This window comes from Anser cygnoides, chromosome 13 (genome assembly GCF_040182565.1).
Source record: "Anser cygnoides isolate HZ-2024a breed goose chromosome 13, Taihu_goose_T2T_genome, whole genome shotgun sequence".
Taxonomy (NCBI): Eukaryota; Metazoa; Chordata; class Aves; order Anseriformes; family Anatidae; genus Anser; species Anser cygnoides.
Genome location: NC_089885.1, coordinates 917677 through 944071, shown reverse-complemented (window position 1 = coordinate 944071; position 26395 = coordinate 917677). Strand labels below are relative to the sequence as shown.

The 26395-nt window shown below is 40.7% G+C and overlaps 1 protein-coding gene and 1 long non-coding RNA gene across 7 annotated transcripts in view; one reads left to right on the top strand and one right to left on the bottom strand.

Moving 5' to 3' along the window:
- The window catches only part of GRIA3 (glutamate ionotropic receptor AMPA type subunit 3), a 606096-nt gene that overhangs the window by 376965 nt on the left and 202736 nt on the right, over window positions 1-26395 (bottom strand). The gene's annotated exons all lie outside the window — the stretch shown is intronic.
- On the top strand, window positions 15089-17938 carry LOC106038548 (uncharacterized). Of its 2 annotated transcripts, XR_001208679.3 has the most exons (3): window positions 15089-15289; window positions 16431-16494; window positions 17712-17938. It is a non-coding gene; the product is annotated as an uncharacterized lncRNA (long non-coding RNA). The 2 variants fall into 2 exon arrangements; XR_010834858.1 differs by lacking the exon at window positions 16431-16494 and having other exon boundaries at window positions 15095-15289.

The window sequence follows — 26395 nt, the reverse complement described above, 5'->3', positions numbered from 1 at the left end:
AGCAAAAAGCTCCTAACTTTATTAACATGAAAGTACTAAGCAGATAAAGTCTAATTAAAGACAGCAGCTTCCCTGGCTACATACTTGCCTCGGTGTTCGATCTGCCAGGCTCAGCACCCCAGATGCGTAAGCCTGATGGATCAGCCCCTTGTGGAAAACAAAAAGCACCACAGCTCTGCAGCCTACGATCTGTACTTGTTGAGTGTGCCCTTTTTTGAAACATGCACCTAATTTTACAGGGAAGTTTTACATAGAAAGATAAGTAGAAAATATTAATTTCTATTAATATCCCTAAAAATTATAACATGCTAAAATACTTGCAGCTACTGAAGCATACCAGTACTCCCCTTAATACCAAAAGCTAAATTTTACAAATATATTATGCTAGTTCATCTCTCTTGGGAAGGCTTTTAATGCATTTCCATCCAGCATTGGGAGTACTACAGTGTCTACTTTGCTTTTTGTTTTAAAGAATCATCTAGTATTTACTAATTCTATCACTCATCAAGAAAGCAGGTGAATAAATCTTTGCAGTACAGCAGCAAACAGAACAGCTCTTAAGCTTTATTTTCTCAGTGTAGGAAGCTCTTTTAAGATTTCTACAGTGTTTAAAAGCTTTCACATAGTTGCATGCTTGTCATGACAACCTTGGTTGACGCCTCATGTTATACGCTTGACCATTAAAACCCCACACATCATCCCTATCGTGTAAGAATGTATGTAGATATCTTTGGAAATTTCCTGCTAGCTTTGAAGCATGAGTGAAGAAAGTTGAAAGGCTTTAATAATACCTTGTGTGACAGCACGGCCTGCTGCCCTGAAGGTAGGAAGACAGCCTCAGTGCTGGGGATGGACCCAGAAAAAGAGAAATAGACTGCTTAGTAGCCAAGAGTATCTCTCTATGGCAGAGCTACTGAGGAAAACTGTGAGGAAGACTTAGGAAAAAGAAAGGGTGGAAAAATTAGAAAGAAAACGGATCAGCAGTTTCTGTGCTGGGTGCCCATGCCCAGGTGGGGCAGTGGGCCTGCAGGGCGCTGTGAGGAGAGGCCGGTGCTGCTGCAGGCCTGTCACAGCCAGTGACAGTCAGTTCCAGCGGCCCCAACACAGGGCAGGCCTGGGCCCAGCAGTGGCACTGGGGGTACCTCGGGAGAAACATATCTGAAAAAAGGAGAAAGGTTACCCAGCTGTGAGAAACAAGAGTGGGAGGAATGGCCCTGGGGCACCAGGGTTGGGGTGATTAGTGGAAGAACTCTACAACTCAAAGCAAATGAGTTATAAAGTAGGTACGTGGTTTATTTCGGTACCGGGTGCATGTGGGATAGCTCCCAAAGGCATGCACACCCTAACGCGGCAACTTGCTTTGGTTATATGCAGTAAAAAGTTACATATGCATGAAGTTTCCCAATACACCTATATATATTCATAACCTATCCCCACTTTGTATTAAAATTAGCTCCAAGAAGTCATTTCCATAAACTCCTCCTGTCTGCGCTTGCGCAGTGCCTTCTGGTGGTGATCGTGGGAATGAAGGTTGATAACTCTTCTTCATCACCACTAGTTGACCCCCTGCCTTTGAACAGACTCAGCTGCTCCTCAGCTCTCGTCCAAACCACAAGGTTGGTCTCCACTGGTTTTTGAGACAGGTTCTCCATTTTGTCAGGAAACATCCTCTGTGAGGTGCCCTGAGACTCCTTGTTTCGGTTAATTTGCACACTAGTAAGTAAAGACACTCAGCGATATCTATTTTAATGCGATTAAGCAAGCCCCCATTCTTCTATCCCTGGCTTCAGGGGCAGGAGGCAGTGGGAGGTGCTGCAGGCCTGGGGCTCCCTGCGGCCTGTGGAGAAACCATGGCGGAGCCAGGGGATGTGCCCTGAAGGAACTGCAGCCCATGGAGAGGAGCGCGCTCTGGAGCAGTCTGTGAAGGGCTGCGGCCCATGGAAGAGCCAGCATGGAGGAAGTAGTGTCAGAGATCTGTTATGCACTGACCCCAGTCACCATGCCCATCCCTTTAGATGGGGCTGAGGGGAGGAGGATCAGTCAGGAACAAAGGAGCACAGTTGAGCCTGGGAAGCAGGAGGGTTGGAGGAGAGTGTATTAGTCTTATTTTTATTCTGACCCACAAGCTGTTCCATCTTTTCTTCCCCTGTCCTGTTGAGGAGAGGGGAAGAGAGAGAGGCCAGCTGGGTTGGTGTCTGGCAGCTGGTCAGTCAGCCCACCACAACTGCCTTGTAAAGATCCCTATGCCTGCTGCTTGAGGATGGAGGATCCACTAAAAGCAAGACAGAACAGGGATGAAGGGAAGCGTGTGTCCTGATTATTCATCATCATCCAGAGAGAGGCTACTGGAACTATTTTTAATATTTTTTAAAGGTTTGTTAAAATGAGACTAAGTACAGAAACAAAGCAAAACCAAAATCTCCTTGTCCCTCTTACACAACCCCACCACAACTACATTCACGCAACTAGGATCCTTTTTACAGACTGTATAGGTACAATTGCCTAAAAGATGCTGAATTTCAAGCCCAAAATTCATACTGGATTACTCAGCCTTTGGCACTGAAAAAAGTTCTTGTTCCGTGTGTTCATTAAGCACTAAAATACATTAGAAACACTGCAGCAGTGCCTGAAAGCAACGTAAAGTAAACAGCAATAACAACTTAAGGTTTAACCTGAGTTTCACTTATATTTGGAGTTGGCTGAGTTTTATACCTCTGCACAAATCACAATTGTCACAGTGACTGCCAAAGTAACATTTCATCAGATAAGTCTACCATCTTTAAAAGGAAGAAAATTTTAAAAAAATCAATTTTCTACTCATTACAATAAGTGTACAGATCACTAAAGATAGCTACAACTGCCATAATGCTTTGTGTAATTTATGCAACAATTTCTCGTTTGTTCACGGTGGGCTGTCACATACAAGACTACACACAAATGGAGAATATAAAAATAATTCAAGCAATGCATCTGAGAACAAAACTGTTGGAAAAAAATTCTTGGAAAGAAACATGAAAACGCAGGTAAAATCATAGGTGGTTGCTACAGAAACAGCCAGAGCACATCACGGTAGAATCCACAGTTATTCACACAGATTACTTAACTGAGACACCAGATTAAATAGAATCCCCCTCCCCAAGATGACCAGAAATGGTACATCACAGTAAGACAAAACCTTTGTGTACCGCTAACAATGCGCTAGCTCCCCTTTTAAATAAGAAAGCAATTAAAGACTTTTCCCCTCTGTGACTACTAATACTTTGATCTCTGGAAGCATTGATTTGATTTTCATAAATATTTGTCAGTAGACAGCTAAAAACACAACAGTGAATCTGACTTTGAAATGTTTAAAGTGTAAAAGTAATTAAATCAAGTGCTTTAGATTTTTGAAAATATAATTACAAGTAATAATGCTAATGTTATCTTTCATAGATACCCCTCTAACTGCAAATAAACAGAAAATCAATATGAATATTTGCTTCAAACTAGCTGCTCAGTTTATGTTCTGGATTGTGTAACAGCTGTGGTAGAGATGAATCAAAATTGGAAGATGAAAAACATTTTCAGTCACTTTTCCACATATGCCGAAAGAGTGTCACAATTATAGAACATATTTCATTTTATCAGTCTTGAATACATAAAGTCAAGACATGTCCCCAGAGGATGATTACTTCTATGTCCTGCTACCCTACTATTTCTATATCCTACAGTCAAAAAAAATTCATAACTGTTCTCTGACTGATTGGAATTATTTCTGAACAAACGCTGCAAAGAAGGGACTGTGGATAGGATTTTTCTGTGATTATTTATATTTCAGTGATTACTTATATCATCTTTCATATCAGCCTGTAAAGTCGGGTGTTTGAGTGCAATCAGCTAAAACAGTAACTTGATTTGTTGGCTGTTTTTCTGAAGAAATAAGAGGTGTTCACTTTTCAGAAATCGCAAGCACTACTGAGAAGCTGCAGCTTGCAACAAATGCCAAAGGATTGTTTCCGTGAGGATTACTATGCAGAGCACAAACGTGTGCCTTGAAGTCTTACATTGGAAAATGGTCTCACATTCCACCTTCAAACTCCAGTTCTCAATTATAAGATAGAGAATTGAGTTTATCTGCCCTGAGCACAAGAACAGCTTTTCCTTTGTATACAGATAGAACCATTGATTCTTTAACGAATAAATTTGATCATAGTTTATTCCAGTTGTACCTACACAGAACTGAATGAATTGATTAAAGAAGCAAAGTCATATGAAAATATAATGAGAGTTGAGTCTCTAAATAAGTTTAAATTTATATCAGTTGAATACAAATGTAAACTAGAAATAAAAATGATATATAATGGATATCAAGTTTCCCTAAAAACGCCCTTCAGAATATGTCACTGTTCCTTATTCTTCATGCGGTTGATCCTTCCCTTGCCCCAAGAAAAATGACCAACTACATCATGATGATACATATCATTTAGTGCAAAGAAGGTTTAAGCTCAATACAAACATAATATTTGTGCTGCTTATGGTCTGTATCCATGGAATCATTGGTAATAAACCCATAAAAAGCTTCAGGCTTTTCAATGTCACCTCAGATGCAGGTCGCAATCTGATATAGGGCATGAAGGAAAACCTGGCAATAGTCTAACATATTTAAGCAGTACTAGACACTGGACATTTATTCTCTCTCATCCCAACTCTCCCCATCAGAAGATTACAGTGCTCCCCAAGGCTCAGACCTGAACAGAGTGGAGTTCCTTAGCCCTTAGCCCTTCCTTAGCACCCACATTCTAAAATAAGAATTTGAGTGGGTAATTGTTTGCACTACACAGAACTGGCAAGCTCTTAAGCTTGTCTGTTTAAAGTAGCTCCAACTGGATGGGAGGAACTTCATTTAGCACAAAACTTGGCTGGAGCTAAAAAAAAAAAAAATATTAGCAGCCTCTTACTGGAGGGTCTTGCTGTCCCAAGTGAGAGCAGCCCTGAGTCTTCTCAGTAACTAAACTTTCACCCTGCCTTGCTGTGAGATTGGTTGGATGACACAAAGTGGATTAAAACAGGTATACTGACAACCCATCTATCTGCAGCATCACCTTTTCCTCAAGGACTCCTCTGTCACTTTTCCCTTGGCAATTAGTCTGTGCTCACTCTAAGTTCACCAGACCAGCGCATCGTGTTCTCTCAGGCTAACAGTGCTTTACCAGGAACAGCAAGGGCATAAAAACAGCATCTGCCCCTGGTTCTCTGAGCAGGCTTATGCTGAGAAGGTGCAGCGGTAAGGGATGTTCAGAGCTGTATCATAAAGTAGAAGATAAAAGAGCAGTACATGAAGAACAAAAAACAACTCACAAGGGAACTTTTACCACATGCTAATCATCCCTCTGAGATTTAACAGAGCAGAAACTGTAGCCAAGTTCCTTTAGTGTCTTCAAAATGTGATTATCTTTGGGAAACACCATTACCTGAAATTGCTTAACTATTTTTTCTTTCATCAGGGTTTCAGGAAAAGTAATAATACATTTGTACTAATAGGAAAAAAAGTTGACAATGTGGTCTGAAGAGATATATGACTGAACAGTCAGCAACGTACTGTGCAGTTCTGAAAGCAAATCCTTTACTGAATACAACTTACTGACCTCGCTTCATGTATGCGAACATTATTTTCAAAGGTAAACAATGTCACCTCTATGCCCAGCAAGGCTCTTTTCCCAAAAAGAAGCTAGTAGGTGATACCCAATACAAGAATTGCAAAGATTTGCCCAGAATTATGATCTTTGGCTCTGGGGATTAGCCTATTCTATTCACCAGTTGAGAGAGAGAATTCTACTGTTAAGACAGGGCATGATGCATATTTGTGCCGAGGATTTATATGTTGTTCTGAATGGAGATGCTGTCTGGCTTCCCTGGTCTTCTGTTTATAATATTCTTGTCAGATTTATCTCAATGATCAATAAAAAAGATTACTAAATATCTAATCGAAAAAGACAGTAATATACAGTAACTACCATGAACAAAATAAAGCTATAACTGCAACAAAGAAAAGCAGCAGAAGTAAAAATATATTTCCCATCATGAACTGACCTAGAATTACCCTTCCTTACAATCACTAGGCAGTCACCCAGAACAAAAGTCACAGAAAATGCATGTTATCTGTTCAATGAGGAGTGGACTTCACAATGAAAATCCTCCTTGAGATAGCACAACACCCTTCCAGTAAGGGAGAGAGAGAGAGAGAGAGCAGTGATAACCACCTCTGAGCCTTATGGTTCCCTCCCCTAACATATTTCAGGTGTCTATAGCAATGTCTAACTCAAGAGAAGGGAAGTGATTTTGAACAGCCAAGGTCTAGGAGAATATCACATCTTGTTTAAACTCCACGCTAGGGCAAAACGCAGATGTTCAATTCCTCCACCCCACCTGCAGATCTCCTGGTTTACATGAAGAGGGACACAGCTTGAAAGGGGGCTCAGATGTTCTCCCTTTCAGCTCCCCAGCCTTGACGCTGCAGAAACCATGGCTCCAGCTCACGAATGGCAGACACCAAACACTGTTCACAGTCACTCCTGATGACTGAGGCACACTTCCCTCTTATCAGAATGACACTCTACTCCTACACCCAGCTCCCAAATACATCTGCTTCCTTCTACTTCTTGTTCCTCCACAATAGAAGTTAACAGGTAAACAAAGTTTATCCCACATAAATAGTTAGCTCTACTCAGAACTCAAAGACAGCTGTCCCACACTAAGTGCCAGCCATCCTGTAGGCAAGATGCAAGAAGCTCATTTTGTTTCATCTTGTTGCCCAAGTGTTTAAAGAAAAACATAGCAGCAACCTCTTTTACTAATCATCTACTAAGGGTTCTCAATTACATTTTAAAAAAAATAGTGTGCTTTAAAAATGTTTAACCCATTATAATCCCAGCAGGAGAAACTCAAAAAGCTAATAAAGTAAGTTATTTCAAAAGGCTTGTGAAGAGCTGTCCCAGCATGATTCCTACATAAGCCTGCTCTTTTCATAAATCTTCAAAAACTCCCAACAAACATTTGATAGAAAATTCTGTCTATGACAGAGACCGTTTGGAACCACCTCCTGAATATCCAAAGAATAAATTAGCTATGAAAGAGGTTCCGAAATTCCACATACTTAGCACTCTTCTTTGCCATTTGAAAATGATTTGCACACGTTTTTTAGACTGAAGATCCCCAAAAGAGAGGGTGCGAGTAGAAAGGCTAACGCTACAGCCAGAAATTAAGCAGTTTCTGAGAAATTTTGGGGGAAACTGCTCAGCCCCACTGTCTCTCTGCTCTGTTCCAGTCCTGCCCCCTCCCCAGCCACCTCCACCACTGAAGGAAGGCACAGAGAGGTCCCTGACACAGAACCATGGCAAAAAGCTTTCTTCAATCAAAGTCAATGATTTCTGGTTATCAGCTAAAATACATCTCATTGCATTTCAGGGAGACAAATTCCTGTAATTCCAAGCACACTACGCAAGCCTTCTCCGCTGCTACTACTAGCACAGTCATTAATTTTGCCAGTGCTGCTGTTAATCTTTTATTGCACAACTCGAAGAGATTTCTGATTTTATCATTCAGGGGGCAGGTACTGACATTTGGAGAGGAATAGCTCTGCTCAACTACTCTGCTCGACACCTAATTTTGAAGGCTGCTTCTATCAAACTACGCCCTGCCCTGCTCTTTGCTAAGTTGTTGACTTCTTTCAGCACTGACTAAATCTCAGCTGGGTGCAAGACGTGTCCCCACAGACCTAGAGAGAAAAGGGATAGTCTGTACACTATGGGGACTTCAGGAGCAGATAAGGGACAGCTGGATATTTTTCCTTCCTGAAGGAGAAATACAAGTTCGGAAAGCTGGCTGAGAGAATTAGGGGAAGGGCCTAAAGGGCCTCACCTCAAAGTATCTGGGTAGATACTACGACATACGTCCCACAGCTAAAACCTGAGACACTTAGGGTTGACCATACAGATGCTACCAACAGAAAAGCTAGCTGTGCCAGGGAACAGCCCAGTAGAGTTACTGTCTAGTTTCCCTACTGCACGAGCACCACAGAAAGTGAATTGATTCACTTTTGAATATGTGGGTACCCAAAGAGGAAACAGGCCAAAGCCCTGCTCCAAATAGAAGACCAAATTCCTACTTTTTTCATTTCCTTTTTCCCTGAACAGATACTAAGTAAAAATAAAAGCACTTGGCAAAGTAACCAGAGCACACACTACACAGCACCCAAACTACTTTCTGAAAAAATAGATTCCTTGAGAGTCACTTATTTTGCCACAGAAATCTTCATTCTCCCCTCCTGCCAGCAGCACACACAAGGCTTGCTGTAACAGGCTTCTAATATACATTGAAACACGTAATTCTTGGCAAGAGGCTTTGCCTGTGCAAAGCACACCAGGCAGCCCACCACGACACAGCCCATTAACACATGCGATCGGGAGCCAGGGTGGAATGGCGCGCTACAGCCAACAGCTTATAATGGCTTTCTGCTGCCTGCTCTAGCAAGTGTTTCTGCCTCATGCAAGCTAAACTGCGCGCAGTATGTCAGCAGATGGAAAAGGGAAATTTAAGAAACCTCTGCCCAAGATGCTTGGCTTTGAAGGGCGGACTCTGCTGGATTTCTCAGAGCACATAGCTAGACAGATGCGAGGGAAGAAGAGCACTGTCCCCTTACACACAAATCATTATCCAGCAAAACACCTTTGACTCCATAATTCACGTTTTCCTTCTAGATGATTTCCATGTTGTGGTTTAACCCGGTCGGCAGCTAAACACCACACAGCCGTTTGCTCACCCTCCCTCCTCCCTTTCTGGGATGGGGGAGAGAAACGGGAAAGCGAAGCCGGTGAGTTGAGATAAAGACAGTTTATTAAGACAGGAACATAATAATAACAACAATAATAATACCACCGATAATAGTACAACTACTAATAATGTGTATGAAACAAGTGATGCACAATGCAATTGCTCACCACCCGCTGACCGATGCCCAGCCTATCCCCGAGTAGCCGGCCCCCCACCCCGGCCAGCCACCCCTATATATTGTTTAGCATGACGCCAGATGGTATGGAATACCCCTTTGGCCAGTTTGGGTCAGCTGTCCTGGGTCTGTCCCCTCCCAGCTCCTGCTGCACCCCCAGCCTGCCCGCTGGCAGGACAGAGCGAGAAGCCGAAAAGTCCTTGGCTTGGTGTAAGCACTGCTCTGCGACAATTAAAACATCAGCATGTTATCAGCGCTCTTCTCATCCTAATCCAAAACATAGCACCCTACCAGCTACTAGGAGGAAAATTAACTCTATCCTAACTGAAACCAGGACACGTGTTTATCAGGAGCTTCAGTTTTTCTTCTCTGGAGCTGCTTTCCCACTTTGGGAGAGAAGAACAAAGCACTCCCAGTCAACAGGTGTTTTGAAGCCAACCACTGACAGAATTTCTTGTGCAAGGAGGTGGTGAAGAGTTTCAATAACTTCCCTATTGCCTCCCTGCCTTTGTTAGAGCTGACCCACCCCTACCCTTTCCTGCAGCACAGCAGTGCACAAGCTGCCCGTGCTGCTCTTGGTGAGGATCAGCCATGGGGGCTCCTTGCCCCAGCACCAGCCACACAGGTCGTGCCTGGGAACTGGACACAGCAACCAGAAAGGGAAAGGAGATGAAAGGAAACAAGCCTGCTGCACAAGGAATGCTAAAGTGAAGACATTTCAAATAGAAGGCCAGTAGCATTCAAAACAACAGATATTTATTCATCTACTTGTAGCAAATTAGAAGCCACAGCATGAACAAGCCAAGAGCATTAGCCAGTGCACTTCAACAACAAAGGTGAATCCTGCCCCATTACCCCCTTCATATCCAAAAGGAAACCCACATAGACCTGAGCTTAGGAGTCAGTTTACCATGCACAAGCAGGGTTAATAAGGTGTTTAAAACAGGCTGGTCCTCACATTTTCTTCTTCAGTGAGCCATCGATGCCTGCAGAGCCAGCACTTCAAGGTTCCTGCAGTTCCATCCCAAAGACATGCACGCACAACCTGTGGGACAAGGCCAGCTGAACCCTTGGTTACATGCTTGTTGCTTCATTAAATCTACTTTTAGTTTGCTAATGCATGTATGAAAGAGATGCAAGGCTTCTATCAGGCTTTTTTCTTTTTTTTTATATTAAAATTCACCACCATTAAAAGGCACGTGAGCACTTTTACCTAAGTAGCTTAACTATGACATTAAGAAACCCACAACTGCCTTTCCCTTTCCTGATCTAACCCCTGATGTTTGGCTAATTTCAATGCATTTGAGATGCTGTTATTTGTTGTGGTGGTATAACCACTACTAATGCTTGCTTCAACCATATAAAATACCATTCAAAAACCATTTCAAAAATAAATACATATTGCCCAGCTAATGAAAAAACATCTGTCCTTGTGCCAGTTCAACCTATTCTGTCAGACACTGGGCTTCGGTGGTAATCCCTGCACCAAAAGAATTTAAGGAACACTGAAGGATCTGTAAACGCAGCTCATCAGTAGCTTTAGCTTTGTGTGTGGTAGGGAGAACTGCTGATATTCAGACAGCCTACTCCTACATTTTCAGGGTACATGAATTCAGCCAGAAAACAAATTCACTACAGAAGTCCTGTTCTTTGTCTCTCACCTCATTTCACCCTTCTCTAAATTGCCATCAGTGTAGCCCTATACAGAAATGAGTTGCTAACAGAGCTGAGAAACCTTTTCCTTTTCACCAGAACAGGAATTATGAAGCCTTGTCACTTGTTTTTCCTCTTGATTCCAGGCCATAGAGAAAAGTCACCAATGAGACTTCTGCACAAGTGGAGAATGACATGGTATTTTACAACAGGACAGCCATAACCTAAAGAGATCTCAAAACAAACAAAAAAAACACTCATGAACCACCACACCCCAAAAATAAAAAAGCAAAGTAAGAATAAATTGGGAGAGTCAAACTGAACACTTGCACCAATCAGAAAGAATGTGCTTGAAACACCCGACTTTTGTTAGCTGGGTATGTGTCAGGATGTGACAATTTCATATCCTTGATGGATGAAATAATCCTGCCAAACTGCTGTATTCCTTTGGCAGTGTCCAGAATGAGACACGTTGCAGATAGTATTGCAACTTTTTTTTTCCCCTCCATTGTAACTTTAACAAACTTTATATTGAAATATGCTAGCAAGACTGTCAGCTGCTCTGTCAACATGCCACCTTTGAAGTCGAGGCAAGCATCGCCATTTATGCTAGTTGAAAACCTGGCCTTTGCATTGCTAAGGCTGGTAGTTCTATGCATTACTAAGATTCCCTAACCTCCCATTATATGCACCAGATTTATTCCCCTCAAGGTTAGCCAATGTACACAATACTGAATATTTTTATAACAGGTCTTGACCTTGAGCTGATTTGAAGTACAAACTTCAGCAAAAATAATTCAGCTGTTTTCAACAATGTAGTAAAGAAAGCACATGCAGATTTTCTTCTGTTAGCCTCAGAGTACTGACATATGCTAAAATATTTTCTTTACTATGAACTCTACCAAAATAATCAAAAGTCAGATTCTTATTAGGATAAAAGGGGGAATACTTCATTTTGAGAAAACCTCAAAAAACTAGGTAAAACAGAATGGAAATTAGTTGCATGCCCTCCCATCCACCAAATCAACCCTGTAAAGAACTACACTGGCTGAACATGGATGCAGGTAACTCAATGACAGCCCAATAACACCTGGTCCCTAGGGATGATTCCACTGAGCCCAAGGGCTGGCTAGCGGATCCCATCAGAAACATCCAAGTCTCTCAGAGATGCTGGGATTCTCCAACACCTTGCCTGTGCCCTCTAATCTCCTGAGGCTTATATTGATGAGCAGATGCAGTAGCTCTCTACCAGGACCTCCAGCTAACCCAAACTTTTTAAAGGCAAACACCACAAAGTGACCAAAAAGTAAAAGGCCAAATCCTATTTACCACACCACGAACTCCTCGTTAGCCAAACTTTAATTTCCAAGCCCCAGAGATGCTAATCATTTGAAAATTGACAGGCACGCAATAGGGATGGCTATTCTTTTTATTCTCCTCATGAATATCTAAGTTGGCCAGAGTAAGAGTTTTGATGAACTATAGATGGAACACATTCAACAACAACAAAAAAAGCTCTACTTTTGTATAATATTTAAAAGACTTTCTCACTAAATACAATCCAACTTCTGATACACATATCTATGTCATATACATCTGTGCAGAACTGCCCAACATGTGCCAGCACTGAGGCTAGTCTCTGAAGGTAGGGGAAAGGTTCATGCTAAATTAGACCCAAGAGAGCAGGAAGAGAAAGGACAGTCTCATAACCAAGGCAACTGAATGATGCTGTCAGATGGGCAGAACAGCAGGGATACAGCCACAAGTGCTCAATTTCCCAAAAGTAGCCTTAAACAGTTAGAATGCAATATCGGCAGTAAAGAATCAGATGCTAAAGGTCTTTAATTGAGCAACTCAAGTTGGCAGAAGACTTTTGGCCTTTATACCTTTGCTTCAGCTTCCTCAAGTTGCTGTCACTCCTTCAACTCACAGGCTTGTTTTGAAGATAAAGTCATCATTAGCACTTGTGAAGCGCTCAGACACTGCAGTGGCAACTGCTGTTAAAAAGCCCATGAAGAGATTTAGATTTCCTCTTCAGAGGAAAAGTTGAATAGTGTGCCATAAATAAGGCACAGGACCACACACTGAACAATGGGGAAAACATAACACTGAATAGCTGCTCATTTAGTGAGTGCTATTCATCCTGCTCACTGAATTAGGCAGGAGGAAAAAAAAAAGTATATGATCATGTAATTAAAGACTGTATCATAATGCACACACATGGGGCCTGAATCAGGTCTGCACTGACAACCTTGTGTTTGATTGCTTAATTTTGCAACCTTAATGATATTTCTTTAATGTAGTTTAACATTGCATTAGAATTCTTCCTATAAAATCTATATTAGGCAGCATTTGTCAGTAAGTGTAAGTAACCCAATGCATTATGTATATTTGGTTCCCTCCAGGTCTCTCAGCACTCTAAGAATGATTGCCAAATAATATTTAACAGGATTTTCAAAGGATTTTTCTGCAACGTTTTCCTGTTTAAATACTTTTCCTGGATTGGTTAGAATTTCTAATCAAATATATAAAGTAAAACTGTACCTCTGTCATGATCATGCAAGGCAATTTTAGTCAAATTACAACTCAGAAACCATCATTTTGCCTCTATATGAGAGCAAGAGCATCCCCTCTTTATCCTAGTAGACCTAACTTGATAAAAAGGGAGCGAGATTCACTTACAGACCCTTAACAGGACAATGAAGCCACTGCCATCTGGGGAAAGAGAAGGCTTGTGTGAAGTCACGTGTAGAGGCAGTCTCAAATATGAGAAAGTTAAAATACTTTTGCTGGAAATGTGAGTTAGTGAAATAACTCATACCAGCATTTCTGAACAATCCTATGGGTTATAATTTTGGCAGCAACGGCACCCAGAATGGCAAGGCTGTTCCAGCTGTGTTGCATTTGCATCATTTCAAATGGGTTTGAATATTACTGTCATACAAAGAGACCCATATGGGGGCCTGGGTTCCCACATAAGAATATTAAAGCTTCAGCTTTGTTTTTGAAATGCCGCTCTAAAAACACATTGGATTTAATTCATTTGAAGTAGGAAGCTAAGCAACTTCCAGCTAGCCAAATTCGCTACATTTTGTTCTGGATATGCTAGGAATTACTACACTCAGTCAACCATTTCAGCTCATGTCTTACTCAAGAAGAGCTTGTGAGGTCAAAATGAGAGAGATCAGGCTTCAGGTACACGTAACTCCAAACAACAAAAGTCAGTGATTCATGCTACCATGAACTTTGTAGGAGTCCAAGGTGCATGACATGCTGTGTTTGTTGTTTTTTCCTGGACCACACTTGTAAGGCACCTTCTGTTGGTGCATCATTTCCTAAAGATAGGGCACATACAGAACACCCTAAAGGGAGGCATACCCTCTGCTCTCCCATGCAGAATGCGCTTTCTTTTTTTGCTGCTCTCACACATCTCCCAGTTGATCTTTTCTCGTGTGTAAGTTACAGCTTTTTCACGGGAACCCCAAATCATCAGTCCTTGAGAAAGAGGGATTTTCCCCCCTACCAGCACTTTTTTTTTTTTATGAAGGAAAACCAACAGCTTAATGTCAGGCCTTTCCTCTCTTATCTCATGATTCTGGGCATGAATATATGGGTAGTTAGCAAGTACTTCGTTTAAGAGACTAGGTCCTAGTGTCCATTAGGACAGCCTTCCAAATTATTTTGGTTGGCTGCAGAAATGTTTTGGTTTATGTCTTTGTATAATGAAAAAAAACTATTCAAAAAAACCCTGGATGAATGTTAGTCAGTAGATATTTTAATCAGCAGCTACTCAATGACAAATAAAACAGTTACTGACAGCAGAAACAGACACATATGCACAGTCCATCCCCTTTACAATTCATCTGCCCTGCCTTGTAGATTCTATTGAATATCAATATTTTTTTGGTTTGTTTATTATGTAGCATCCCATCCAAACAGCATGCAGACAGTTACCATCTGATAGTCCCCAAAGACTGGATGTTGTTTAGGCGTCAAGTACATTCAGAGCAGGTTTTCCACTGCAGCAGTGGAAAATACCAATTCTTGCAACAGAGTTGTAGGTACGCTTTGTAGGTAATAACTTGTGTGTGTGTAAAGCAGAAGCCACTTGATCTCTGAATGCAGACCAAATCCCTCTTGTCCTGCATATTATATAGACTCAGCACATGGTTTCCAGCCAAGACAGATTACAATCCTTGGGAAACATCTTTGCTCAAAGTTGCCCTGGTAAGAAGCACAGTGTATTAGCTTCAAGCAGTGCTGCTTTGTTCTTCAGCCATATAGCTTTGAGTGCTCCCAAAATTGCTTGCTCAGGAGACTTCATAATACAACGCAATCATACCATAAGCATAAATAAATCACATCCAATAAATAGGAGAGATCAGGGAAGCAATGGGCATCACACCTGTGTTTCCATGGAGCTCTGTGATATCACAGGCATCACGCCATACACAACACATGGCTTCTCACCATCTCAGATCTCCCTCTGCAGTCCCTCCCACAGACTCACCCACAATCAGGCAGCAGATACTGCCTCGGTAGTTTCACCAAGCCAGCAGCCTCTACAGAGGCACCTGATGGAGGAGAATAGCAACTTCAAAGCAGATTAAAGAGAACGTTTCATGCGTGAGGGACAATCCAAGAGTACCAAGGGTAAGCCACTATCTTGAAAACATGTGAGTGCTGATAAAGTGAGGTGGGATAAAGAAATAAAATCTATCTTGTCAGGTGTTAAGAGAGCTGAACGGCTTACAACTGATGTGATGAGAAAGGAGAGAGTTGAAGAAGGTGAGGTATAGTGGAGTAAAGCTGTTCATGACCAGAGGTGGATGCAGAACTTTATCCAAATATGAACACATTACCATTGAGCTGTTGTACAACCATCACACCGTATACAGGATCCAGTGCTAAAGTCATAAATAGATAATCAAAGGGCATGAAAACAGTTAATCAAATACATATAACATGATGCTTCACAGTAGAGAATGTCAAAGCATCTGGGCATCATCTTATGGATAGCAGCATCTTGCAGGATAGGCTACAGATAAGGTGAGGAGTGCAACCACCTGTGTCTTGGCCATGACCTTGCAGGAGTTACGAACACCCTGCTCCTCACCCCGGCACATGAGCTCCTTCCATGTGCTGAGCGGCTTTGGGACAAATTGCTGTGACATGGCACTGGGGCAAGTGCTTTCTAATGTGCAGCTCCAAGGTTGCCACTGCTGTGGGCAAGTTGGTGTTTTGAGGCGACATCCACATGCCAGCATGGAGCAGGCACTTCAATTCCTGCTCTTTTACTCTGTGGCTTGTATTTTCTGATGTCATTCAGACCTGAATGAGCTTCCAATAAATTGTTGCCTACAATTACTGCTTCCAGAATGACTACATTTTATGCTTTCCTGACACTCTGTTAGAGATATATATTATTATTTTCAAATCAGTGCTTAAATGAATAATTTGTATGCACCAGTGAGCTTTACTTGAAATCTAACAACATATCTAAAAATAACTGTTGTGCCAATGGGTAAATACTGGCAAGTCACTAAATCAAAATGAGTGTGACAGAGGCGTCTGGAAGATGGAAATAATTAAGCTGGCTTTTTTCCCCCTTTTATTTTCATCATTAAAAAAAACATTTTGCCTAACAAAGATGAAAATTTGAAGTGTTCTGTGGGAGACACCTTTCATTTCCCTCAATAATGAAAGGATTCCAACACCCAAGCCAACACGATGAGAATAAATGAATAATTTGTATAGATTTTGGTTCAGTTTTAGCTTTTTTTTTTCCTTACAGTTTTCAGAAAGCTTGAAATGTAGAAGAGTCTTGAAGTTCCCGAAGGAAATTTGCACAACAGATGGTGTGTAAGATACTGTAGTTTTGGAGGTTTGATTAGAGGATACAGTGATATCTAGTGGGTTGAGTGCAGGACTGAGAGCCAGGAGCTTTCATATTTTAATCCCCACTTTACCACTTGCTCACTGCCTAGCCTGTGGCTAATCACATGGTACTCTCATTCCACATTACTGCAAAACGCAGACACAGAAGATTCTCACAAGATTGCTTTGAAGGATTAGTTTAAGGTTTTACTTTGCTTAGATCTTAAATACTAAGCAAGTGCTAAGAATTGCTTTACCACACTATAAGTGAGATGCTATTGTCACACCAAATCAAAACCTGCATTGTTATACGACCCAGAAGAGTACTTCTGAAGAAGTATGGCTCTAACACCTCTACTCTAAGTAGATCATCCAGAAAAATAACTGGCAATCACCTCAAAACACACTAAGACAAATTTAATGTGAAATTTTTCAGGTGGTACTTCTAAAAGGGTGGTGTTTTAAGGATCAAGTTTGTAAACAGAGTTCTGAACAATACAGTGAATAGCAAAAACCACTGTAAAACTAAAAGCAAAAATATTGGAAAGGAGTTTATTTTATTAAGAGCTCATAAAATGCCTTAAAAACATGTCTCCAGGCGTGACGCAGGCCTGAAATATTTAATGCTTAAAGTAAGCATTTGCTATTGCAATAGCTTCTGTCATACTTTTTTCTTCCTCCTGAGTTTAGAAGTGTAACCCTGATTTAATTATTTTTAAGCCAAAAGCTAAATAGTTTAGTTAAAACCAGAAAAGTGCTAATTTTAATGAGGGCTATTCCTAACCAGCTTTTAGGCAATTGGTCCAGTACCTCTGTTCCATCAGCAGATGTGAAAACATTTTAGTTCAGCACAACTGAGAATTCCTTCATCGTCATGCCAAGAGGTAAATCACTTAAGTGGCACAGCTTCTGGAGAAGACCACAGTAATTCTTTTCATAGGCCTGATTCTGCCTATAAGAAATTCCTAAGCTTCTTTTTTCCTCATGTAGCTCACAACATTGTCCTTTCTGTATTTGATCACCAGTACGCATTTTAAGTGATTGAATTTGGTATTTCCTATCGCCCAGTGCCAGCAGTACAGCAGAGGGAAGCAGACCCATCACCACAGGCTTGACTCTTCACTTACCTGACTACTTAGCTTGTCCTAATTGATTTTATGCTAATGCAAGACACTTGATACACATTTTCTACCTTAAGTTCACAGAGTTTGTCAGAATGATCCACAGGAAAAGCATGGGAGAATAAGCAGAACATGAAGCCCAGCAACAGCCAAGGATATTGCTGATCCACAGCTCTCTTGCTACGCCACTGTCAACTCAGTAATAAAAAACACAGGAAAAGAACATCAAAATAAGTTGTATAGACTCCAGCAGTCAACTCCTACTGTTTGAAGTCATTAAATACAGCCAGTCAAAACTTCAAAATTGTGTTCACACACACAAAAAAGTGTATATGTACACCACGATGCTTTAGCATTTTCTTCTGGAATGAAAAAAGAAAAAAGTGAAGCCACCAAAACCCAAATTAAAGTCAGACTTTTCACAGGATGAAAGGTTCCTCCCACGTCCACTCAGTAGCAGTTCCAGCTCTGTTATATTCCTTGGCTCACTCACTGCTGTACCATCACCGGCACAAGCCTACGTTTTCCTCCAGCACACTACAGCAGCGAAGCCAGAGAGAAGGCATAAGGGTCCAAAATGTTCATCTGTCCATACCATCTAACCCCAGTGGTAGAAAGATTATAGTACACAAAGTACAACTTATAAGGCAATGCAGAAGCCCAAGATTCAGACTTATGTTAATAAGTAGTATTCATTTACTCCCACTTTAATAAAAAATAAAATATTTTATGCAGGAAATACTGTATTCTTACAGAAAAAACACAGGTGTAAAGATACTAATGAACTCTGACACAGCAGTCTTCTCATCTACACATCCAGATATGCATTGCACTGAAAGAACAGGAGTTCCAGGTTTGGAGTAGAACATGATACTCCACATTTCAAGAGTGCATAAACGTTAAGTCAGCCAGCTCCCTAAGGCTGAGTGGCTATGGTTGTGGTCCTCAATCAACAAGAGTGTTCATGCAGTGCTGTGCCCAAACCACTAACAGCAAGGTTATTAGAGAGCTGTAAGCTGTCAAAAACCATGAGTAAGAGACACTAAAACCCTCCCATACCCCACAGGCTTGAAAACATTTTTGTATCTGTTTAGCACTGACAGGGTATGAGTCGTTACTTGGAATCAAGAGGTATTAAGGGTGGAGAATGTCAGATATATTGTAGACAACTACTGAAAGAGCTTCACATGGCACTCTAAACACGGCTTCTTGCTCCCATTAAGAACCCTGATATACTACATTTAACTTAATGTTTTCCAACTATTTGTTTTAAAATCTTTTCACTTTATGGAATAAATATATTTATTTATTATACATATATATATACACATACACCTGAGCAATCAGCGTTCCAAGCTGTATTTGCCTGATGTACAAAGTACAGCCTTCCCCCCAATCAAAAACTGAATTTAGGTGCTGCTTTGACCTTATATATCTCTTATGTACAATTGCATACAAACTATGCTATTATTTCTGTGTACCTTATCATTCCTTCTGGGCTATATCTGTGTCCGTGGGAGTAAGTTGCATTTTGATTTTAAATTTTGGAGCAAAAAGGTCAACCTGCATCAGCAAGAGATTTAGAGTTACAAAAGGACTGAGACTGAATAGGATTGGGTTTGTTTAGAAAGTAAATACATAGCTATACAAGAGCTGCCTTTTCATTTCATTTCTGGAAAGCAATAGCATGAAATGCAAGTCTCTTTTCCCATAACGAAATTATTTCTCTGATGCATTCTTATGCTTAGAATAATTCCTTTTACTTTTTTCTTCCATCCTTCAGATTAATTCAGGGAAATGAACGCCTCCTCTTTCATCAGTTATATGCAGTTACGTGGTATGGGCTTGCATCACATTAGCCTGCGCTTTAGTTAGGATTTATATATCACTTTCACTTGAAAAGAACAATTCTGCATTTGCTCACAGCCCTAAGAAGAAAATAATTCAGTTAACTACTACGTTCTTCTAGTGGAGGTAAATTCCTTCCCCTACGAGTTTCAGCATCCCACTAGCAATTTCAGATATTCTCAACTTTAGCATCAGTGAGGCTGTTCGACTAATTTCACAGAAAGAAATGGTAAGCTCAGATGTCAGAGACCAACAATTTTCATAACGGAGCTTGAAGTAGAAAATTTACAAGCACTGTGGATAAATCGGGCCACTCTTGTGCACTGCAGAGCTACAGAAGCAGAGCCCTTTATCCAGGCAGCCTTAAATAGTGAACCCAGTGCTTGGGATTTAGTTGCTTCCATAGAACCTTACAAGACTAAACGTCCTAAGTGACCAAAACTGAGAAAAGTAACAGTGCAGTCTACGCTGACAAGTTGTAATTCCCTCACCCTATCAAGCCACCTATCTTCTTCATGGTCTCTTCAATTATATGAGGTCAGGATATAAATTAATTCTATGAGGTGAAAGGTTCCCCCTCCTTCATTTTTTTCCCCATTAATTTTAAGAATTTAAAGTATTTTTAATTTTTATTTGCTCCAAATAACTAAGTAATTCTTGAGTTGTGTATTTCTTTAACGTTCCTTCCCAGAGACTGATATCAAATGGGTAATTCTTTTCCATAGAAAAGCATTTTGTCTTTCCTACTGCCAGTAATAAAAAGCTTCCAACCAGATATCCTCAGGTATATGAGCACCTTTAAGAACACCATTCATTTTTCTATAGATATCCATTCATATATGTTTGAAAGACACTGCAGTGGTAAATACACTTCTGACATTCTAGCAGGAAGACTCTTGGCAATGAGACACAGCAACTCTGTTTATGGTCAAAGTGCAAGGATTTACACCAGCCAATACTATGGAAAGACAACTCAGTGCTCTTCATTGTCAAAGCTACTCCTGAGTCACTCAAGAAAAGTCTTTGGACATTAGTTCAGTGAGTCTGTTTTAAGGCAAGTAGGATTGCTGCATTGCTGAGAAAATACAAAGTTAACCGACTTCCATCACAACTCACTAGACTAAGTTTTTCTTCAGTGTACTTGGGAATTACCAAGAATTATTAAAAACTCTCTCTTAAGAAAGCACTCTACCAGCATAGATTGAGTTATATTGCTATGGGCTTGCCTTTTTCCACAAATACTACCTTTGTTAACAAAGTGGTAAAATCTCCCTTTTACTCAGCTCTTATTCTTGCCTGGCTCAATGCCTTGACAGCAAGTTTTGGAGAAGTACGCTACAATTAATGAGGAGTGGGTTATTTTTAGTAGTTCCCTCCCTTTCACTTCCAAGGATACATTGCTTCCTATTACTTGACAGGCATTTCCTAGTATAATTTATGAGAGCAATTGGTGGTAAAAAGAAGTGTTGCTTTTGTAACCAAAATAATAACAGTAATCTAGGACATTTCTAGACAGTCTGATGTAATGGGAGGGTGGAGCAGGCAATTCTGTGGCACTGGAAATGGAGGAGTCTACTCTGACAAATTTTTCTGTTACAATCTAGACAAGCCTGAATGTTATAAAAGCTAATGCAGATGATCTTAAAGTCAGAAAAACCATGACTGTCCTATAAAATCGCACTGAATCAATGCTTAAAACCTATAGTCTTTTCTATCATTCAGTTTGAAAATTGGATGTAGTGTTAGACTCTCAAAGCACAGCGCAGTTGTAACCTGCAGGGAAGTCAGCAATACTTCACTTAAGTTCTAATTAAAATGAATTAGTTCTGGAGCAATTTACTCCATTTCCTTAAACAGCAAAAAAAGGACAGAAATTTGCATCAAAGCATAGGCATTAATTTGCTAATGCACTCAGTCTCTGCCTAAACTTGATGTCCCCTTGATGCTGGGTCATGTTCCTACACACAACTTCTGTGACTACTGCAAGAAACATGCTTGGAAAAGAAACTCAACATGAGCAAAAAGTCTGTGTCCTATAGCTTGATCTACTGCTTTGGAGCTCATTTACTGCCCCACTCCACACATTTTTTCATACCCTTTGAAGGCTTCTTTTTTAAACATGGATTCTAAAGCATCAAAATTTGGTATAACAACCTCCACTATGAGAACATGACATTGCACCTAGGTTTTGAACCCAGTGTGCACAGCCTCGATAGCAGCAGAATTTAATCAGCTTCACTGCCAAGCACAGGTTTCAGAAATCAAACTGATTGAGCCTCTAAGGGATTGACTTGAAAGCAAAGTATGCAGGCCTTTTTATTTTAGTATGGCTGCAGGACCATAGGCAGTAATTGCAGCAACACAGTATCAATATCAAAGGTTTCCAGAGTCTCTTACAAACTGAATTAATGGTCACTGAGAAAGTTGTCAAGTTAAATTTAAGTTTGAAAGATACCTTGCAGAGAAGGCGTAAAAGTAGCTGGATACACTGCACAAAGACATTTCTAATTATTCTAGCAGAAAGAGCGGTAAAGAAGTTTTGATTTTTCTTTGGATATTCTATAGTACTAGTGAAAGAAGATAGTCCATTTTAATTTCCTACCCCAAATTTCCCTTCTTTTAATGAGTAGAACTTCCACGGCTGTTACACCGATAAAACTGAACTCTGTAAATGTTTTTGTTTTTTAAATACAGAACATTCTACACCACCACCACCACCCATAGGTCCCAGTGGCTTCTGAAATCCAGCTCATGGATAACTCATTGTGGCTGGTGTCTTTTCCTACTGTTTGGAGATAAAGGTGGGAGATTAATTCAAGCAAAAACAAGGAAAGAAAGGCAGCACCTTCAGAAGTGCACTAGTTTATGCTGCTATAGCAACGTCATTACACATGTACTCCCCACATCCCCAGCACAAGCAGGATTTAGATCTCTGAACATGTACATTTGACAAAGCCAAGAAGAGACTACATTTGATGTAAACCCATCAGTTGTTAATCTGCTCAGTGGAGGGAGAACTCCACCTATGCAAAGTCCCAGTTAAGACCTACACTTGGAGCACACAACTCCTCTGTATTCATTGTGTATTTATTATTGTAAAGACACCTTATTTTAACCCAGAGAATTTCAAAAATCAACTTCAGAATAAATCTGCATTCCTGAAGAGCATTTAAGGCATCTGAGCCAAGAAATACACCAACCCAAAACCAAAAAGGCTCTTACAAAAGCAGCCTCAAAGACGACAGACTTATCTGCACAAATATTTTGGCATCTCAGAGATGTAAGCTAGGAACCTGCTTTCCTCTGACAAGCCCTAACATCCAGTCAGGCTGAAGACCCAAGTGCTGTGATGATGAGGCAGACCTAGTCGTTTAGCCTTTCCTAGGCTTTGAAAATTCCCACTAGTCACCTACATGCCTAGTCCCTGAATATTTTTAAAATTTGGCCTAATGAGGCTAAGTCAGAAGATAATCAGCATGGAAGCAGCTCACGGTGTTAGCCATTAACATTTGTGCAGAGAGAAAGTTAATATTTATCCTTTCTTAAGTTATCTTGTCGAACTTTTATCCTTTTGTCGGACATTTTCAAGCTGAGATCGGCTTTTGTAGGCTCTTTTCTAATTTCCTTGTCACCAAGCTGAAACTTTGATTGAGGATGACAACTCTTCCAAGGACAATTTAAAACTGACACTTCCAGCTGGCAATTGCCAATCACCCCGTCATACACGTTAGTCATACATTCTGCAGACCTGTGGGGTTTTGACTTAACCTCATTTCACTTCTGACAATCTTACAAAGGAATTATTTGCAGTTGCTACAACATGTGATGGGTTTGAACTTAGGTCAGGGAGATTGAATTAAAGCAGAGGGCATCCTCATGCTATAATCATACTAACTTTTCCAAAATAAAATGACTTAACCACACACACCAAAGGACTGAATAATGGAAGAGGTGTCCTTTTGCAATGGGGATTTTCTTCATGACAACAGGTTATGCTTCACTGTCAAAAATATCTAAAGGTCACGGGCACCACAACCTACAGCAATTCATTTCAATCTCTGAAGAAGTGCTTTAAAGTCTCCCTCTGTTACACCAATTTGGCAGCTTAAATTCAGCTGCTATTTTCCAGCTCATCCACTCAATTCATAAACCACACGTGTTTTGTGCTGCATCCCATGATGCTGACTCACACAGCCCCAGGTTCATTTGTATACTGCTAGGTGGCAAATACAAAGATTAGACAGCTGTAAAGATGCATTTTCTAAAGATCTGCATTTAACATGCTGCTCCACTGGTGCCAAATAGATACAGGGATGCATCATTAACAGTACAGTAATGCTATGTCCTTGGAAAGGGAAGCAACATCAAAACAAACTGTATCCTATTAAACAAATTAGATGTGGTAAGGTTAGATCAGTTCAATCTCAGTAGGAATGGAGGACGACTCTGTCCATATCAGTGTAGGTTCAGTTACTATTGCCCTCAGCAGGATACTGTCATCAGGGCAGCCCTGGCACCAGAAGTACACACAATGGAAACCTCATCTAAGCGGGCAAGACTTGGCACCACTGAACTCCAGACGTGTTCACTGCTTTGAGCTGATGATCATATGTGAAAGTGCATATCTGAAGAGTCAAACTCCTCCTAAGCACTGCTGCACCCGAGATCAATTCCTCTGCCTCTTTGCCCTGCATAGTACTGCCTCAGGCATACAGCCACAGTAAGAGCCATAGGGCATCCCTTCCAGAGAAGGCTGGGTACAGTTACCTTACAACCCCAGCACACATCCTCTACTATCTGTGCTGGAAAGGAGAGTGCCAGACCCAATAGTTGTCTGCAGAACCCCATGCAGTCCTGGGGAACCAGTGTCATGATCTGCCTCTGCTCAGAGGCCCAGCTCTGCTTTCACCTGCTCCCAACAGAGAGGCTACAGAAACACATAATCCTACAGTATTTTAAACATACTATATTTCCCATTATCACATTCTGTCTTGTAAGGGCAAACCACAAGCATTTAACAGAGATGACACCCCAAAGTGAAGCCAAAGTCACAGAAATAATCCAAGCATTTAATTAAAAAAAAAAAAAATCTCACTACTACCACAACCACCCACAATTACCAGGCATTTCTTTATAGACCATTGTAAAACAGGATACTGGTGTCAGTAACTTCACTTTGTTAACAACTATATCAAGGTGTGGGTGGGGTGATCTAAACAAATAAGCACATCATTATTGGATTTCTTCTTTAGAGTCACTATGCGAATTGCTCTGTAAAATCCTAACACAAATCTCCAGAGCAGCAGAACAGAAAAAACAATGCTGGAGTCTGAAGTGGAACAGAGGGAGTAGCTTTAAAAGGTAGTAGTGTGCCTTATTGGAATAAGCTGTTTAGTGTTAGACTAAAATGACTCATTTCGTAGCTCTGTCGCACAAAAAAAGTGCAGATTTCAACTTCCTATCCCATTCAAACAGAGCTTCTCAGTATGAATGTTTTGCCTTTAATTCCCAGCCCGCAAGGAAGAACGTCATCACCAATGTGACTATATAAAAAAAAACTGAATTACTCAGATTCGTTCTCTTCATACATTCAAAGTTAAACACTTCTGCATTTCACTGCTGTTATCTCAAAGTCACAGCAGTGAAATCTGGATTCTTCTCTGGCTCCTCCATAGATATGCAGCTCTTTACTGCACTCAGCTAACAATGAGAAACCTCAGCATCCTCAGTAATATGTGCAAACAAGACAGGACCCAGCACCAAGTTTACCTGCCTGGCAGCCTTTTTGTCAAATTCAGAATTAATATATTAAGTAAACTTGGGTATAAAATAAATAAGACAACTATACAATGCTAAAAACAGAAGTATGGATTAAGATACTGTTTCTAGCAGATGCATATTGGAAATAAGCATTCCAAATTATAAAGATTCCCCATAATCTAATTAAGTATTAAAAGGGATTGTTCCACTTTAACTTGCACAAACTACTAGCTCACATATTCTGTTTAGTCTACTCTCTTGTGAGTACCAGAAATACTGTCTTACAAAGAACTGTACAAGCTCATCATCTGTAACATGCACAGGTTCTTCTTGGTATAAAAGTAAATCTCACAAAGGAATCCATTTTAAAATAGTCACTAGTGGATTTATCACTATGCCTCATTCTCCTCCCCCGGGCTCCCTGTGAGGGCATATTATTTTATTTTAAACACTAATGCGGTTTCCACACTTTCTTGCAGCCAGTAACATCAGCAACATCTTGCATGCAGGCAAGAATTGATAAAACCTCAAATACTACATTTTAATGGAAATCAAATTACATCAGTCTCATATTAGGTGGGACTTGGCTACATTACAAGCAGAATGCCCACTGGCTGTGTTGTCAATTTACATAAGTAAATTTGCTTTCTCTGCATGCAAGGAAGGGTCTTTCTTGATCACCACACGAAGCAGGTGATCCTGCTTGCCCAGGAGAAAAATTTGCAGACAGCCTTTCAGCCAACTCTCATTGACATCTCAAACATTGAGTGCTTTACCTATCATTATGTAAAAATGTTAACACATGTTTCCATGCTACTTATAAATGCAGATCTACACGTACAGACTAAATTAACATAGTCTGTAATAAGCCTCACTAATCCATCAGCTAAGAACAGATTGACATTTAAAACTGTCATGAAAAGTCAATGCCTGAAAAGGATTTATCTGCAGAGGCCCAAACCTTCTCAGTTGCTCAGGATGATAATAAAAGACTATAAAAAGGAAACAAAGACTAGGGAAACCCTGACTCAACCAAAGTCAATGACAGAACCACAAAACCCTCAGAGGAGCGAGGATTTCATTCCTGGTACTTCAGGCTGTGCCCTGAGCTGGTGTACGCAAGCAGTTCACAACTCTCTGCCCTCTCCCCGTC